This window comes from Parus major, chromosome 8 (genome assembly GCF_001522545.3).
Source record: "Parus major isolate Abel chromosome 8, Parus_major1.1, whole genome shotgun sequence".
Taxonomy (NCBI): domain Eukaryota; kingdom Metazoa; phylum Chordata; class Aves; order Passeriformes; family Paridae; genus Parus; species Parus major.
The window spans coordinates 16,117,772-16,136,735 of NC_031777.1; the positions used below are offsets into that span (position 1 = coordinate 16,117,772).

At 37.6% G+C, this 18,964-nt stretch overlaps 1 long non-coding RNA gene across 6 annotated transcripts in view; it reads left to right on the top strand.

Moving 5' to 3' along the window:
• Nucleotides 1-18,964, top strand: part of LOC107207985 — a 473,398-nt gene that overhangs the window by 318,949 nt on the left and 135,485 nt on the right. For all 6 annotated transcript variants that reach the window (XR_004498446.1, XR_004498445.1, XR_004498444.1 and 3 more), the window contains one exon: nt 13,617-13,664. This is a non-coding gene — a long non-coding RNA (uncharacterized LOC107207985). The remainder of the gene's footprint in view (nt 1-13,616; nt 13,665-18,964) is intronic.

Here is an 18,964-nt window from a genome sequence, read left to right on the forward strand (position 1 = left end):
CCTTTAATTCATCTTTCATGAAATTTCAGCCAGAGCCTAGTACTTCATGTCACTGATACCAAATAATTTAGCAGAGATTATAGATATGTAATGGTCAATCCTTCAACTCAGGTGAGATTTTTAGGCTCACTGAAGTAAATGCAGCAACGTTAGTTTTGTGCCAGCTGATAAAATGTGCTTGGATAGTTAGAGTCATTCAAAATTACTATAATTGTAGAATATCCCTCTATGTGACTTTGGTCAGCCAAGAATAACATTCTGGTTCTAAATTTTGGGGATGTCATTTATAATATAAGAGGAAGTTGGTATCCAGATCTAAATGTTTACATTTGAAATCCCAAAAAAACAAAGCTTGGCACACACTCCAGGGCCATAACACAGAGGACAGTATCATCTGAAACCAGACTGTGAAAAGCCTATTACATTTTAATATCACAGTAGTCACTCAACCTAGCCCAGACTCACTCTTTTCTTAAATAAGACCTCACTGAAATAAATATGAGTCATGCTGAAGTTAGTAGTATTTTTCTTGTGGCTCTGTTTTGGTGCACTGACTGTGTAATATCAAGGCCTCTGCACCAATGTACTTAAACACAAGTGGGTGAAGTATGGGGAGAGCAGAAGTCTTAATTTCAAATTTCTTGAGTTTGTCATATTATGCTATATAGTATAAGATTGTTCTGTGAAAGCTGAGGCCACAGGAGTCCCATTACACTTTTTGGGCAAGATCCCCAGATGATGTAAATTGGTGTAGTGCTGCTAGACTAAGTGGAACTGTGTTGATTTCAGTGGCTCAGGATTTAGCCCAGTAGGTCTGAGATAGCTATAAAACCTCACTGTGCACTTTGAAAGTCATACCCCATAAATGCTTCCATAGTGCAGTTTTTTATAGTGTCTATAGGAAACCCACTTTGTCTCTGTGGCTTAAAAACACTAACTAACCAAGGTCAACTTTCTGTCATTCTCACGCCATAACTATTAATACTAATAAGTGGGGGTTTAAGTGTACTGTCTCTCAGTGGTTTTGATCTTTTTTTATTTTCAGTTTGTCACTCTGAACTATTTGTATCTTGGACCATTTTTATAAGTATACAAACATGAAGAGAATATCGCTAGCAAGGACTGTCTTGGTGCCCTGTGTAGTAGAGTATCCTTTTTCTGACAATGCCTGTGTTTACTTGCACAAAAGTACCAGGTATATATACGTATGCACATACAGTCAGTCTACCTTAAGTGTCCTCGAGCACTCACATTCCTTTTTCACTTGGTAACTAATGAAATTACATTTTTGCAAGAAAGTGTTATGTCTCATCGTGTTAGCTGCCAGGGTCTAGCCTGAGCTCCATTGCATTCACTGACTGTGCCCCTGCTTTGGCACTAAGAGCTGAGGTGGTTTTCCAGACAGTCATTTGAAAGTGTTTTGCAGCAATCACCTTATAAGTAGATTTGTTTCTGCAAAGGGAGGGAGATCATACTAAGTGAGCTAGCAGGCATTCATGTGCTTTTCTGTTAGTATACAGCAGCTCTTATTTTTGTAAACACAACGATGACATATGGTAATCCATTTTTTCAGTTACACAAACAGTTCAAAAGAGATTTGTCATGAGAAGGCTTCTAGCAATATTTAATATTTCATGGTCATTTTTGGGGGGGGGTCATGGTGGGGGGAGACCCCCAGCTTCAGTCCCCTGTTAATCTTTTTTGCTTGAGAGGCTTCAGGCTCTGGTTCTGATTTTAGTGTGTATTAGGCTGTGAGTAGGTTTGAACTTGAGTGTCTTCAGAAACCAAGACGAACAATAGCGGCTTCACACTGTGTTGTGCTTCAGCTCCAGTGAGTAATGCTAAATTGCTTGCTATGTCACAACCACATGCTTCCCTTGATGATCCTAATGGGTCCCTGAAGATCCAGTGGAGATCACAACACTGGCTGCATACATTTTTTAAGACTGTTTCAAGATATCATGGATCACATCCAGAACCCAGAGTGATGTTTTCTTTGGGGCCCCAGACCATGGAATGCTTAATTACTAAAAATAGCAATAGGAAAACAGTTTAATCTTTTAGAGAAATGTTTGGGGAATGGGGGTTAGGGCAACTTTTTTTAGAGCATTATTTCCCTCAAGGATAAAATTTATACCGTTATAGTAAAATTATGAAAAAGGATTGTCTGCCTTTGTGTACTTTTGTATTTAGACAGTAGGCACAATGTACCCTTGTTAAATGGACATTGCTGTTTCTAATTTGTGTATTTTTCTTAGCCCTTTCGCTTCATACGCTAATCTTTACCTATCTTGTAAAATTTTGATTGAGTGTTTGATGCCAGTTTCAGAGGTGGTGTGTAGTTGGATTTCCTTGCATTTGCTGAGACATAATGAACCCAAATTATGGCCAATAGGATTTGTAAGCATATCGCGATCTGGGAAAGAATCTAATCCAGTAAGTATAAGGCAGTCCAGAAGGTATCACACTAGAATGTAGTGAATACTGAGGGCATGCTCTAATTTTACTTTGATGACTCCTAGACTCTGCTGAACTTTTCAGTTAGAGTCACAATGACCACTAGATTTTTATTCCTCTTTTCTCTTGAAGCTCAAATATTTGTCTTGAGACACCTTTTCATATTGACCTGCCTCCACATTTTAAAATACACAGCTAGTAGCAATAATTAGATTTTTATATTACAGAAAATGGATTTGTGTGCCAGAAAACCCAAGAATGTCAGACAAATGAATTTTCAAAATGAGCCAACAACTGAAGAAATGGAAGTAGCCCTAGTGACCCAGTAACATGTATCCACGTCTCTAAAAGTTTTTCGAGAACTTGTAAAATTCAAACTGCAACTGAAAAGCACTGTGTATCCCCAGGCAGCCTTAATTTGCATGATCAGCACTTACTCAGCAGAGTACCATGGGTATGTGAGACCTTAGTGTATTAAATCGGTCACATTTAACTGTCCTTGAACAATTTCTCCTATGTATTAAACATAAACAAGCTTTTTGTCATATTCAGCATCACTGTTCTTTTTTCCCCACACTTTCTTTGATACAGGGTAATTTTTCTATAGGAAATTTTAGAGACACACAGTGAATATGTTATGCCACTTTCGTCCCATACGCTTGCTTAAAAAGTCTGCAAGTCCCTCATTTTATGTTTCTTGTTCTTTTTTTTTTTTTTTTCTGAGAGTCGGATAATTCCATCTGAGCAAAAATGTAAATTAAAGTTGGTTTTTATAGCTGAGAATTGTTTGGTAAATTGCAGTCTCTCTTAGTTTTTTAAATAGCCTTTGGAGACAGACTGTTCTTGTCATGTAAATGCACTGTCATATAAATCCAATGAGCATGGGTCAAGGTGTCTGTTGGTAACTGGAAAGAAGATGCAAGAGACTACTGGATTTCACAAGCTGCAGAAGGAAATGGGTAGCAGAGTTCAAATGTAAAAAAAGATGGCAGGAATTTTTTTTTTCCCCTCTTTCACAATAAAACCCAGACAAGTCCTGCTTTAACACCCTTTGGTGTTTTCCTGTGATTTATTAAATAAAAAGCTTCTTCTTTATGTTACAGAAGATACCTTTCTGCCCATTAAATAATTTTTAATGGTATCCAGTAAACCTTTCTCAAAGGTAGTGAGTGGTTTTACACCCTGAACATATTTAAAAAGAGCTCCATGAAGTCACTGTCTGCTATGCCAAAATGTAAATCTTGCATTCAATGAAGATAAAGAAGAGGGTGGGGGAAAAAACCTTTTAAGTTACATTACACAAAGAAAGCTTTAAAAAGCATTGGTTTTAAGCATGCTACTAGCTTTGATGTAATTAGCTTGATGTTAAAACACTAATGTCTGAATGAAAGGTACTGTAATTAAATTATACATTCTATTTGCAGTGCATTTTTGTTTCATAGATTTGTAAGTTTACAGTACTGTATATGCAAAGAATCTATTTAGATCACCCATTTTCCAAATCCTATATATTGTGCAAGCTGGATATCAAAACTGAGCATCATTTTATGTGAAATATGTTTGACATGTCAGCAAAAGAATCAGGTTTGTTCAGGATTATTTGAAATTTGGACCACTCAATGTGAAAATCTAAACACATTAAAAGATTCAACCCTAGGGGAAATGAACACTTCTAATATATACAGGACTTAATGAGCCCTGAAGATAAAAACCTGAATTTCAGTGTCTAAGTTTTAAATAACTTCTTTCAGAAAAATCTTCATTCTTTCAATTTTATTTTTTTTAATTTTTTTTTTTAACAAAGGCCTTAGCACTATTCATATTCTTCAATAGAGGGTTCATAGGACACTTCTACTGACAAATTGCCTTTAAAGACTTTTTGGAATATTGCCTTCACAGTGTTCTTAAATTTGACTGTCTTAAAATAGTCAAATAAGGTGGATAACTCCCTTCAATGTGTTTTCAATTGCAGATCATGGCACTTTCATCCAACAATTTTGAAGAGATAACTTTTAATTACAGTAATAAGAACCACATGGGCAATGATTGATGCAAACCTGATGTGTTCTCTTACTTTATTAATCTTTTTAATTAGAGACAAAAGAAAGCTTTATCTTTTGAGAAGAAGAGATGAGTTGTGATGTTCCATTGCACTTTTGTAACTTAAAATAATTTGATTGCTTACCAGAAGTTTTTTGCTTGGATGCAAAAAGCAAGAGGAATTTGCACGTTTGCTCTTCCAGTTTGCTTACCTTCAGCACTGTGTGGTGCCCCATATGGCACCAGACTGTTGAGATTATGGAGCTCCTCTGCTAGTTTTACTTCAGTTCTACAAATTTCTTATGAGCAGAGTTTATAAATTCAATTAGAGAGCAAGAAAATGAGAGACAGTTAAACACCACCATACATCAGAGCAGTTGATTGCCAAAGGGTAGCTTGTATGAGATGTCATGAAAGACCTATGAGGTATCTTATTCTTTAACTCTCCTTAGCTTTAGGAGCTGAGACAGCTTCTCAGGTCTGCTGTGGCTATGGTTTGAAGCAGTTGTGGTTTAGAATGATGTGAAAGACACACAAAGGAGATGATGCTGATTCAGGTGCTAATGCAGGTCTTTGAAAGAGACACCGAATATTTTACCTGAACTGGTTTAAAGGATTCACTTGCCTTGAGTATACAGAAGGTTAGATTCAGTTCCCTCTCTGGCTTGAGATACTTTGCAGACTTACAGATAAGGTTTAGTTTGCACATGTTTGCCAGGAGTTTTTTACCATGCCAGTACTCTGCATAAGATTAATGGCTGTGATGGGAAAATAGCACGGGGGCTTTTCCTACTTACTGTTGTTCAAATTCTTTCATATTATGTAATGCCAATAGTGTACCATGTGAGTTACTAACAAGTAAAGGTAAGGTTTCTGCTCTAGAGGGTTCATATTCTAACTAAAAATATCACATCTCAGGGCATAATAGAGAGACAGGAAGAAAATGAAATCTCTGGACAAGGAGGGAACAGAAAACTTGTGCACACAGGATGTCAAAGGCAAAGTCAGAATGTGATACCTGTATTTTGTGATTCAGATAAGAAACCTGTAAATTAATCTATATCAGCACAGGAATTGGTGACACTTCACATAATGTTCTGCAGAGTAACAATGAGAGAGCCAGCACGTGCTTTTGGACACCTGAAGTAAGCTTCCTGCACTGCTATATGCAATAGCATATAAATAGCAGAGATTCCAGCCAGTGCTGTGGCTTGGTAGTCTGTACTCACATATTAGGATTCTGACTTTGGGCCTGATCCAAATGCCTTTGAAGTCAGTAGAAGACTTTCAACTTCTCTAAGTGAACTGCGGAGGTGTTTTGTGGTGCTTTCTTGTGCCAGCCAATTTAGAAATGTCAGTGGGAACAGAGAAAGGGAGAAGTTCAGTTCCCTCCGTCAGCTCAAGGAAGGTAAAAGGAATTAGTTTTTTAGTTATTATTTTTTAAGAAACATTTGCCAAAATATGTTTGTGCCTGTCACCACATGAAATGGTCTGGGTTTGTAACAGGTGATGGTAATGGAGAGAGAATGGCAGTTTGTTAGAGTGGCCTCACTTTGTGAATCTTTACTTGTGTGGTAGAAGTGGGTGCACTGCTCACCGTTTATATGAATGTTAAGTTAGATATAGTCTGCTTTAAAGCCATTCCAGACAACTTTTAAGCAGACCTACTAGCACTCACTGCCAATCAAACTGTGACCTTGTCTGCAAATTAGTTCCCCATGATTGCTTAAGTGGTGATACTTGCAACACAGAACTGGAAAAGTTGGGCCTGGAAAAAAAAAAAAACTGGGCTGGCATTACACATACTAAGGAAAATAGTTGTTTTAGCCAAGCCCATTCATCCATCCTAGGTCTGGAGGCACAGTAACTCTCTAGAATCCCACTCTAATGTAGCAAGAGTGGCGAGAGGGAGTTGAAGCGCTCAGAAAGCCTATATTTATTTCAAACTGTCACACTCAGCGTGAGGATGTACGGTGAAAGCATGGAGGAAATACTGCATTTTGGAATTCCTAAAAAGGTGTGCTGGCATATATTCCTACACACGTTTGTCATATCTAAGTTATTGAGCAATTGAAATTAGTAATAATGGCAATGAATTAACCATCTGTCAAAGATAAGGAATATTTACTTTAACCCTTAGGCTGCCACACATACTATATGGTGCCCACAGCATTCCTTTGGTTGCCAAAGTAGAAGTGTGGCAGTAGACCAAAAGTTAACATTTAGGGGTGGGGATACATTCCCTTCAACTTTCTGAGAAATAAATATAATTTTGCTCATTTGTTTTTGCCAAATTTTATTAATATCAGAATTGTTTCTGCAGATAGTTTTGATTTTGAAAAAGAATGACTGCTTCATGACGGAAATACATTTCAGCTTTAAAGACTTGGGATCTTTTAAAATTATCTTTAAAGTTACCTGAGAAGAGATGTACATTGCATAGAAGACTTAAAACTATTGGGTTTTCTACTTAAATTACCCTCCATACTCCAATCCATCTTCTAAATGAGGCCGTGTATATCTTTAAAAATGTTGTGCTACTGTATCTTCAGAGTTCAGAGTAGTTCAGAGTCCATTTGCCAGACTTCTTTCCTGTGTACTTTACCCCTAAAAGCCAAGACTGAATACTCAACATCCAGACCAAAGCTTATCAAGAAATAAATGTAACAACTAATTTAGAAACTTAGCAGGCTAACTGGTAGAAATCTGTGTGGTGGGACTACTTTGGTTTGTTTATTCCTCCATGTATTGAACTGGTTTCTGAGATCTGTTCTCTCACAGATGACTAGTCTTTATTAGTTTTTCTATAAGTACTAGCTAAAAATTACAATGACAGTCCCATTTATCCAATTTTGAGAACTGACTGAGTCATGTTATATGAATGTAACTACTAGGTCTATTTTAAAAATTATATGTAATGATTTGGGGCAAGATTTTCAACCAAACCTATCCATTTTTGTTTGCTGATACTTTACTGAGACAGCCTTCATGAAGGCTTTCAGTGGTCTAGGAAATGGAGGCCTGTAGAATGTTGGAAAATGCAACTTGTCCCAGGACACTGTAATTTGAGGGGATTTCTTGGTATTTGTTTTGTTTTGTTTTTTTTTTTTTCTTTTAAAAATGCTGCTTTCTCTGCCCCCTTTCTTCTTTTCAGTCTTTTCTGATGATTTTAAGTTCTCCTAACTGGTCCACTTTGACCTTATAACTTATAGAAATATCCATATGGAAAACATCAAGATACTTAATGACTTTCATGATTTCTCTGGGAGAGGAAGAGGGAGTAAGGGAAGCAAAGGTCATTGATCATACAGTAAACTCATTGGTATAACTGAAATGATCAGTCTTCTCACCTGTCTCTCATGGTAGCTGCCTCCTTGCTGCTTGGGAGTTAACAGCTGATGGTACTGAGGAGACAGCCTCCTCATCCTTTGCCATGGGCTGTGAAAAGCTGAGCAGGGAAATGGCTGCTGGTTTTACCAACTTGAAGAATTGTAAATCTCCAGCTCCATGTATCATCTTCATAAGCATCACCTCCTGTCTGTTTGGAGCAGTTTCATGTCCCTTCTGTACAGTCTGGACTGATGGTCTAACCAAGCAGCTAACAATGACTTGCAGTACATTCTTGTTTCATAATGAAAGATTGTAAATGTGCTGTTCATCTGCATTTTGCAGCCTTCTCAGTGGCTATCTAGAAGTACCCTCAGGCTGAGATCAGACTTTCTCCATTTCCCCTTTCTCCATTTCCCTAAGGCTGCTTTGCTTATAATATCTGAAAAAAAATCTGAAATTGAAAGAAATACAGGCAAGACAAAGAGAAATGGAACTTTTCAGTATCAGCTGAAGTGATCATATGGTATGGGGTATGGCTTTAAAAGATTTCTCTTATTTGTTTCATGAAGATTCACATTTCATGGTTAATGGGCCACGCTGTGTCTTATATTTTAACAATAGTTTCTGCTAATATGCAAGTATGTACCTTTGTCCTGCAAAATATTGCACAATGCCATCCTTTAAACAGTCTTTATCTTGCAGTTTTAGCTTTTCCCCACCCCCCTTGAAACGTAGGTGGTCACCCAAAGTAAACAGAATTCCTTCTACTCCCTCCACATCTGCTATGTGTTATCTGGCACTCACCTCTGACCCTGATATTCATCATAAGAATAAGAATTGCATCCTATTCAGCTGCTTGTGTGCACTTTAACTCCAGTGATCACTGGCTGTTGAAATAGTATGTGCTGGGAGGAGAAATTGCTGAGACATCATCCGGGTTCAAACTGGACTCTGCTTTCTTGTGTACTTTTGGATAATTAAACAGAAATCTAGGGATAAGCAGGCCAGCACAGTATACTGGGGGACAAAGCTTGGTATAGTTCAGGATTGTAGTGGCTAGTGAATGTAAAAAAAATAAGTTCAATGCTAACAATGAAAAGGACTTTTGAGTTCTGTTTGTAAGCTGCTGTATCAAATGATATTATGCATCTGCACAGAGAGGCAGTTTTGTCCATGGAAGCAGTAAGTTCAAAAGTATGTTTGTGATGCAGACAACAGTTAGTGATCCTCCTCCTTTCATGTAGTATCACCACCCTCCATAACCTGGTGGTATCATTTAGGGAATGAAGTAATATTTGTTGTGAGCAACAGTTTTAAAATATGGTCTTATATGTGAAGATCCATGTGTTAGGATGAATACCTCACTAAACAGAATCCATCCGAAATTTTCCTTTTTTCACAAGGATAAAGAGAATTACTCTTCAGACACTGTGGAGGAAGAAATAAAACTGCCAATTTGCTTGCCAATGGTGAATCAATTAAAACTTTGGGAAATTTACCAATTCTTTGATTACTAAAGACTTTCTGGTACTTGTTCTCTTCTTTCATGGTAGAGGTGTGAAGGAGGAACCCTCTGCTGGCCCCTAATCTTCAAACTCGTCTTCAATTGCATTATGATGATAGTTAGAGAGCAGTGGGAGCTAAATGTGAATTTGGCCTGTCAGATAAACTGCAAAAATCTTAAAGGCTTTTAGCTGCCAAGTTTATCTTCCTCTCTTCACCCACCCCATCTCCAACCCTTTTGATTTTCAGAAAAAAAGATTTGGGAACCAATGGTATTGTGAGACCAATGTGGTTTAACAATTGCCACTCCTGCCCTTTGGTGCTACAAGCCTCAACACTACAGAAAACCAAAATCAAGATCTCCTTGTACCCACTCTAAAGTACTCACATTTTGAGGTGATCTCTGTCAGTCCAGAAAAAGATGTTCTTGCATGTGCACTTCTAGTCAGAAGGCCATCATGTGGATTACAAGCACCTAGTAGTGCTCAGTTATACATACCAATTATCAGGATATGAATAGATTTATTTTTTTCCTTTTAAATTGTTTATGCTTTTTCACCTGCCAAGATTGTTTCCTTGAGCATGTCTGTTTTTATATTTAGCAAAATTAACAAGGGATGAAATAGGTGCTGAGGATGTTAATTATGTAATTATATGAGCAAAGACATACTGTGTAATGGGCAGAGAAGAAAAATGACAAAGACCTTACATGAGGAAATTAAATCCCATGTTAGGTTTTTGATTAAGGTTCTGATTTTTACTGTGTTGCTAGTGGTCACTGGTGACCTCAGATGTAAAGGTGACAAGTTTTATTTCTTGTTTGCATTTATTTAAGTATGCACATGTGCATCTGCTATGTAGTCACATTAGTTGGGGGGGGGGGCTTATCAGCAGATTAAAATATGGAAGGCAGGATTCTCATCCAGGAAATCATCTGTTTGAAAAAGACTGTAAAATGAAATGAAAAGGATTGTATGAACCTTAGTGGTATCTAAGTGGTTTCAGCTTGTGCATTGTTAAAAATCATGCAGTGTCCTTTGGTGCCCTTTTCATCTTGTTTGTTTTAATAAAGAAGACCAGTTAGTTTGAAAGGTAGTTCTCTATTGGAATTGACTTCTGATCACCTTATCACTTCACAATTCTTTATACATCAGGAACACTTGAAAATATGTGCACTTGTTTGTGGGGATTTTTCTTTTCCTCCGGAGAGATTCAATTATTTATGCTAGAATTATTCTTATTGTGAGTTATTTTTATAATTGAATCAAAACTGTGTAGGCTGATACAGCCCCAAGTTACTGTTGTGATCTGAAAAATCCTCAAAATAGCTGAATAGAATAACTTTGTCACTTGTTTGTCATACCAGTTATGACAATGGGTCATTCCATCGATGTCTAAAATGATCTTTAGCCACATTTTATGAAGCCAGAACTGTAATCCAATAACAATTTTCTGGCTAAGTGCTTCTCAGTTGCCACTGGGGACTATGTGCATCACTGTTGATGCTCTTAAAATGAGTTTAAGTTAAAAGGACACAAATTTCATATTTCTTTCCTTATTTTCTTGAGAGTAATCTAAGAAAATAATATTTTAAATAATTGCATTCTGGTTCCTGAGGGATATCAGCATAATTGCATTGAGGATACCTTTATTTTTTTATGCATGTATTTATTAACAAAGAACTACATTCCATCTGTAAACCAAATGATTGGTCCACTGGCACAAAACAATAAAGTAATGTAACCTCTGGTTCATTAAATTGGAATATAGGGATTGAATTACTAATTTATGTTGGTTTGAATTTCATGTTATAAATTATAAGATTCTAAGGTGTAAGGGAAAAATGTTTCCCATTATGTAGGCTACCTATAGTTCCTGCCAGGAAAATTTATGTAAGACTCGTTGAAAGGAGAGGTACTGAAAACCAAGACTGGCATGGTTCATCTGGTGCTTTGGTGGGCTCTTCACAGAAAGCTCAGCTGAAAAAAAACCCAAGACAAACCAAGAAAGCATAAACTCTTATTTAAACTGATAATATTCTGTAGGGGTCACTTTTAAATATGGATAATGTGAAATGCTGGTTTCTGAAACTCTGCAACATGAAGGTCAGGTAGCAAAAGAAATTAACAATGAGAAAGAGAGATGCTTCATAAATCTTTAGTGGTTTCATTTCATTTCTGTATTGTGTCTACTGCAATCCACTCTAGTGTTTTATTCACTGTAATCTCAAATTCAAAACTTTCTTATGAATTTCAATCTGCTATTAAGTTCACTCTATTCTGATCATTTTAGTTTGATTTCTGTGTTTAACAGTCTCTGGAGCTGTTTGTAGAAGCAAATATAAAACCCATATAAGACAATATGTTCTCTTCAGTGTTATTATGTTGACTGGATTCCTACTGGGACCTAGTCCTCTGATATCACAGTTGAAGTATGAACTGGCTTTTATCTCAGCCCGTAAGACCACAGAAAAGTCACTTTCTGTGAACAGTGTGTGCCTCAGTGTTACACCTCTTCAAAAGTTGTGTTCATTTCCTTCTTGAGTAACACAAAGTGTTTCACAAAGGCTACCCTCAGATTTTTGGTAAATAATATTTTTTAGTAAATATTAGCTAAGCTTTCTCTTCCTTACAAACAATGGGTAATCTAAGCTACTTACATGGCAATCGGTCATGAATATTTAGGAACTGAAAATTGATTTAATGAATTTGAGATGATGTGATGTTTCAAAATTTCAGCAATGGAGCCACACTTACTATGAATTTAAACTGCCTCCCTTCTTCTCCACTCTGGGCTTTTGTTTGGAAACCAGATAGGGACAGCAGGGTGTGTGTCTGTACTAAGTCTCAATTTTTACTGGGTTTTAAGGAAGCCACTACCGGAAGTAGTTTAATACTTCTATGAAATACCACGTGACTTGCTTGTTTCACAGTGTTTTTCAGGTGGAAAATGTCATTATGATGAGGTGGTTTGCCTGCTTTCCTAGCAGGAAATCTAGGCTTCCTCTGCACAGAACTTACCAGTTATTTGATTACTCATTAACATACTTTGAAGCACCATAATTTTTGATACACAAAACAAAAGATCAAGGTTCTTCCAGGTTAAAATTTGCACTTGCTTCATGGCAGAGAAGATTTCAATCTCTTCTGACCCCAAGGAGAGGCCTGCTCCTCTCCATCCTGGAGTCAGGTGAAGGCTATGAGCCCTCAGGCAATTGAGCAGCAATTGAGGCTCTCAGGTCAAAATAAGGCCAGCCTGAATCAGGTTCCTCAACACTGGTCCTGTCAAATTTTGAACATCTCCAGTGGCAGGGATTGCACAGTATCTCTGCTCTACATGTTAGTTTTTTACTGTCCTAATGATGATTTTTTCCCCCTTTAACAATATTTAATTGCAATATTCCTTGTTGCGACTTGGTGTCCGTTATTTCCCATCCTGCCACTGGTGCACCTCTTTGGAAGAGATTGATGTGCTTGTTCTCTCTCTCTCTCTCTCTCTCTCTCTCTCTCTCTCTCTCTTTCTCTCTCACTCTCCCTCCCCCTCTCTCCTGCTTCAGAGTGTGTTTGAGACTAGCTAAAGTTGCCCTTGTTTTGATGAACCTTCTTTGTCTTGCAGAGCTTCAGAATTTTCAAGAAACAGTGTTCTGCCTTTTGTAGTTGGACCTTTATTGAACCTCATTTAAACTTAATTGATAAAAAAATTCTTACACTCTTGTGTAAGAATCAGTTTTTCTATTTCAGAGTCTGAAATGTTGGTGCATTCAGGGTCTGTAAAGTGAATAATCTGGATTTGATAACCACACTATTGAAAGCTGGTTTATAAAGGACAGGCCTCTGCAGGTCATACTTTTGCTACAGAAACTCATGTCACTTTGAGTGCATTATCTCCCTGAAACTATGTGTATTTCCCTTGAGGCGATGGCTGAACACCATGAACCTTGATTATTTCCAAAGGCTCAGAGAGGCCCAGACATCCTGAGCTCTAGTTTATGCTGATTGTCCATAATGTACTTGAAGCTTATCTTTCTATACTTCATTGACTCACAGTATATAGGCATTTGTATAATAAGAAAACTCTAAATGGAAGAAAGGTGCCAATTATCAAATATGAAATAGATTTCAGGATGCTCAGGCATTCACTTTTCATTACAGATCTGTCCTTGCTATTCTTGAATCCTGCTGGGAGGATGCTACTAGAAGGTTTTATGGGTACTTGGCTGGAAAATATATGATTTAAATAAGTTTAATTACTAACTATCTGTTTTGTTTATGTGGGTTTTTTTCTAGAGTTCTTGAACAGGAGGTAATCTGACACGAAGTGTATTTACAGTATTGGTAAGTGATACAACTGGTTATATGAATTTTTTTGACAGTATTTATTGAAGTGAAATTGGCAGTCTGCAGATCAGGAAAGCATGGTGTAGGTTGTGCTCTAGAAGTATTAGGAAGATGAGAAATACAGATTTGGAGAATGCAGCACATAGCTGAATGTCATTCTAATGTTGACAGTACACTTCCAAGACATAAAAGTGTATTAGAAATGAGGCCTTTTTCTATATCAGCTCTTTCTTGAATCTCTTCATTGAAACACAAGCTTCCAGGTCTGTAAGTCATTCTCTCATGCCAGATGGGGTTTAAGCTGTTGTTTCCTCAGCTACAATTTTGTGGGTGAATTCCTTTCTCTCTTCTGTGGACATGTACATCCCTACAATCTCCAGTCAGCTGTTTCCTGCCGTAGAGGAGTGTAAAATATGTTTTCTTCCTCGGCTGTTAGAACAAATAAAGGGGTGGATTTGTTCTGTTATTTTTAAGGGATTGTTACTCTAAATTGGGAGTAATGAGAAAAATTGCTTGAGAAGTCAAGAAGTTGTATTTCTCTCTATTGTGTAATACAAGGTATTTTTTTTAAGTATGTTACTGAATTGTGTACTTCAGAGGTGTCTCTGTGAAGAAATAAGTATCTGATCACAAGTTTGAGTTTGTGAGACAACAAAAGTGAGTTGATAGACAAATATGGCCTGGGATATTTTCCTCTTACTGATTCTTGACAGTAGCATATTATCAGATTAGGAATATTTTCATATCAGGGTAAATTACTGAAAATCCATAGTGGACTCTCTGCTCCAAGGAGCTTTTACTAACACTGATCAGATGCAGCCCACCTCAGAGGACACTTGCATAATTATTTGCTGATAATAATCCTCTCGGAAGAGTCGCATTCAAACCACAGCTCCTATTATCTTTTCCCATTCCTCACATCATCCTTCTTGTCCAACCAATATCTGACTCCACTGCTCCTTTGAAGTGGATTTTCTTTTTTCAGCTCCAGCACAGGCATTTGTGCACATGCAGCTCCCAGCTGAGTTCCATAGGCCTATATTCCAGATGCCTGTGAGGACCAAAAAAGCATTGCTGTCTATACCACAGAGTATATGAGAATACATCAGGAAAAAGAAAATATTAGCTGCCTGATAGCAAGGAGCCAACTGCAGATGAACTGCTTTAAGGAATTGTGGCAGGAGGAGAAAGAATCTGTCCATTTTGAGTTGCCTTTTTTTGTTCGTTGGTTTGTGTATTTTTACTTTGCCCTGACAAAGTAGGAGTTCTAAGCCTACTGCTGGGACATCAGTTACTTCTTGTTGGAGGTATTGTATTTAATATTGTACCATGGCATTGTGGACAGGCTGTGAGGGGGTTCTGTGTGAATTCAACTGCTGTGAATTCAGTTTTGTAGTCAGGTAAATGAGCTCTCTTCTACCCCACGTATTTCGCTTAGAGCTCCTTTGTTCTCCACCAGTGATCTGTTGGTGACAGGATGAAGTTCAGTTTTGACAAAAAAAATTCAGGATGGGAGTCTGTTTGTCAGTTAGGAGATCTGTGTGCAGTTGCTGTCCCTGAAACTGCCTCTGTACTCTCTAATTTGCCTATGGACTGCGTATACAGCGTGAATCTCGCAGATGTGTGGGGACTCTGGGGGAGATGGGGTGTTTGCCTCCTAAATGCTGTCACAGGCTGCATGTCACTATATCTGATCTGTTAGGCTTCACACTTCCATTAATTCAGACAAGGTCCTCTTTTGATCCTTACATGGTGCTGCATGACAGGTTTCAGGGCATCAGAATTGTTACTCTGATGACTGGGTTTGGTATCAAATACAGGTGAAGGACATAAGGTAAGACAGGGAAAAAAAGTGAAAGTATGGAGAGGACATTGCAAACATTACTTTAAAATTTGGGGGAAATAGCTTTCTACACTGAGTAGCCAGCACTAGGATAGGAAAGAGATGTAAGAAATTGGACTTGATATACACATGAGAACTGTTCTTAAAAACTTCAAAGAACAAGTGGTTTCTGCCATAGCACACCTAAGCCAGATTGTTTCAGCACACCTAAAAAAGGTTGCATCCTTTCATATTGCAAGTAACATCACAATATTCAGGATTTTTTTTTTACTCCTTGGAATCTTAAGCATAAAACACCATTCCACACACTTGATTTTTATAAAGTCTGAATTCAGAAGGGATGTAGGGGACTGGATATCCTTTTTTCTATGTTGGTGCTGGGGGAACTGCAGTCCTAGTTTGAGCATCAGCCCCTTATAAACCATACTAGCCTAATGTTGTTCAGCCAAAAACCAGCCATTGCATTTGTACTTTTTAAGCAAACTGAACAAGTGGAAGTAAAGCAGACAATAGCATTTTTTTTCTCACTCACATTTTTAGAAATGCATTTGATAGCCTCACTGTTACAGTTAAGAATGGCAGCCCTGTGGTTCTATCATTTCTATTAAATGGCACTGCTTTAGACTAACTGGCAGTAGGCTTTTTTCTACTCTCCAAGCAGTTGCATTCAGATAACTCCTCAGTCATCAAAGGCTCCTTCTTTGGTTGCACCACAATCATTGTGACAGTTCCAGGTAAGAGTATTTGGCAGGGATAGCTCAGGGGTTCATTCTTTTCAGGATGTTTACTTTACCTGACATATCTTTTCTGAGTGCCACAGTGATTAGTCATCTGTATATTATTTAAGTAAAGCTAAGAAATAATATTCTTCCCTAGAAGAATATTCTTCCCTAGAAACAGCTAGGGGGTATATAATAAAAATAATTAATAGTAAATAGTAAAACCCCCTCAGCACTGAAAATGTTCTAGGAGAGATGTTACACAGCAAGCAAAACACTGTGTAGAACAGTGTGAGCATGTGTATTCTAGGTAGGGCAGAGACTTGAATGTCATCAAGATTCCCTGAAAATTCTCACTTAAAAATTACTGTAAACAGGGTTTTTAAAATTAATTTATTCACAAAGTTAAAGTATGTGGGTTGATAACTTCCACACTGGGCTTTCTCCTGGGGCAAAACATTTGGAAATGCTACAATCAAAAATGGTTTTGCTGTTTCTGGAAAGGAAGTGAATATGTATTGTTCTGTGTAAAATTTTGAGCACTTTTCCCCCTGAATTGCACCCTTCTTTTGCTATTTCAGTATATCATCAAAATCTATTGTCAAAGTGTGATCTTCTTTCCTTGAAGTACTGGTTCCTGTTGAGAAAGATGCTATTGTTGCATTATTTCATGAGCTGAAATGATTAAAGTCTGTAGAGTGACTCTAATTATTCCTAGTGATGCTTCTGAGTCACAGGCTTATCAGTAGGATTCTGTGCCATGATGGTATTTGTGGAGAGCTGGATAGATCCAAATTTTTAGAAACATGGTCATTTACAAATAAAAGCTGAGATTATGAGCTGAGAGTTTAAATTCAGGATGAAATCTGCTGGATAATGCAAGTACAGCACTCACTCATTGAGTAGTTCAAATATTTTGTTCAAGTATATAAAATCCAATTTTTTTTTTCTCTTCTGTTAAGTGTGTGCCTTCAGGCCCTTTTTATTGCATGCTTTTCAGAACTTGCTCCAGAGACAGAACTATTAATTTCCTCCTAGGTTTCTGCATAGCACTCAACACTACAGTGCTTCAAAAACCATTAATGAAGTTATTTTCACAACACCCCCATGAAATGAGGAGGAATTATTGTCCTCATTTGACAGATGGAGACTGGGGCAGAGTAAATCAAAGTTGAAAGCATCTACTAATTTGGGAGTCCAGTTTGAGACATCCTGATCTTATCTTTTTCACAATATTTAACATTGTGTAGTAAGCTTAAAGCACAGCTCCCTTTAATTTCAGCTGCATTTATGAGTGATCAGCACTTTAAGCAAGGCAGACCCCAGGTTTCAAGTTGGGCATGGAGCATGTGAGGAGCATACAGTTGATAGATGACCTTGAGTGAAAAGCTTGGCTTTAGGAAACTTGTCCTGTATCTCATTGACTGTAATAAGGAAAAAAACAGATGTAGACTCCAAATTCTTTGAGGCAACTTTTTAACTACCTGAAGTAGGAAATAGTCTTCTTCTTTTCTTTTTTTTTTTTTTTTCCCCCCCCCTACTGTCTTCACTCGTTACATAACTGAATGTCAGCAATGCATGAGGCAGCCCATCTGATCCTTGGGCAGCAGCCTTCTGCCCAGCATTGATTCATCCCACAGATGAGTCCATGCCACACACTGTAAAGCCAGTGATCTTGTGGAAAACTCAGTTTGCAATTATGTAAATTATGGTTTTAGCTGGGGTAGAGTTAATTTTCTTCACAGTAGATAGTATGGGGCTGGTTGCATGATGTGTTTAACTAAATGCCAAACTCTTGTCCTCTCTTTGATCATAAACACTAAAGTTTGAGATGTATCACCAGAGAGAGCTACAGGGTACTAATGAGGTCAGGAGAATAGTGGTGTAAAGTGTCTCTGTGTATTTCCTGTGGGCAGATGCAGTATGAGCAGGGATGATTGCTGTTTAACTGTACTGATTTCCTCCCATTCCCCATCCTTACCCTTGGTGTTCTACCTAGATCTCCAGCATTGTAGGGTAAGGAGTACTGTGTTTTGCTTGTGTAGAATTTAGTATAATGTAGTCTTGATCATGGAACTTCAATTGTTTTGGTAGAGTCTCTCTGGTTTCGTGTTGTTCATGTTATCACCTGAAAAACAAAGAGTCTCAACTAGGTAATTGAAGTATTTTCTATAGGGACTGTACTCTATGGACCCCTGAGGTGGTGATCACTGACAGTTTGCTGTGTGTATTGCCCACCTAGAATGTTGCAGGGAGAGTTGCAATTTGCTCTCTAACTTTTGTTTCTCTTAAGTGAATTTAATGTGCTCTATACTTTTCAATTTACTTAAGTACTAGTAGTTTATTAAAAGAGAACATTAAATTGACCTGTATACTTGTATCACAGGACTGTTGTGAAGATTAATAATTAGATAATGTTTATAAAGCACTTTTTATAAGTGAGAAGTGCTATAAAGTGCTAAGTATTATTATTGCAGCATGATAGAGATCACAAAACACAAGTGAATCAGCTCTAGGTTTAATCCTTATAAGGCAAAGCATACCAGGGGCAAAATAACATTGCAGTTATTTTTCTTACATCCAGCACTTCATTAACTACCACATAGGGTTATATAACTCTGTGAGAGTCTAACTTAGTAAAGTTTATAATCATAGCAGGAAAAGTTCTCACGGGTTTTTCAGGCAAGACTTAGATGTACAGCCTTTAAGGTCACCCAGAGTTACTCCAGCTATGC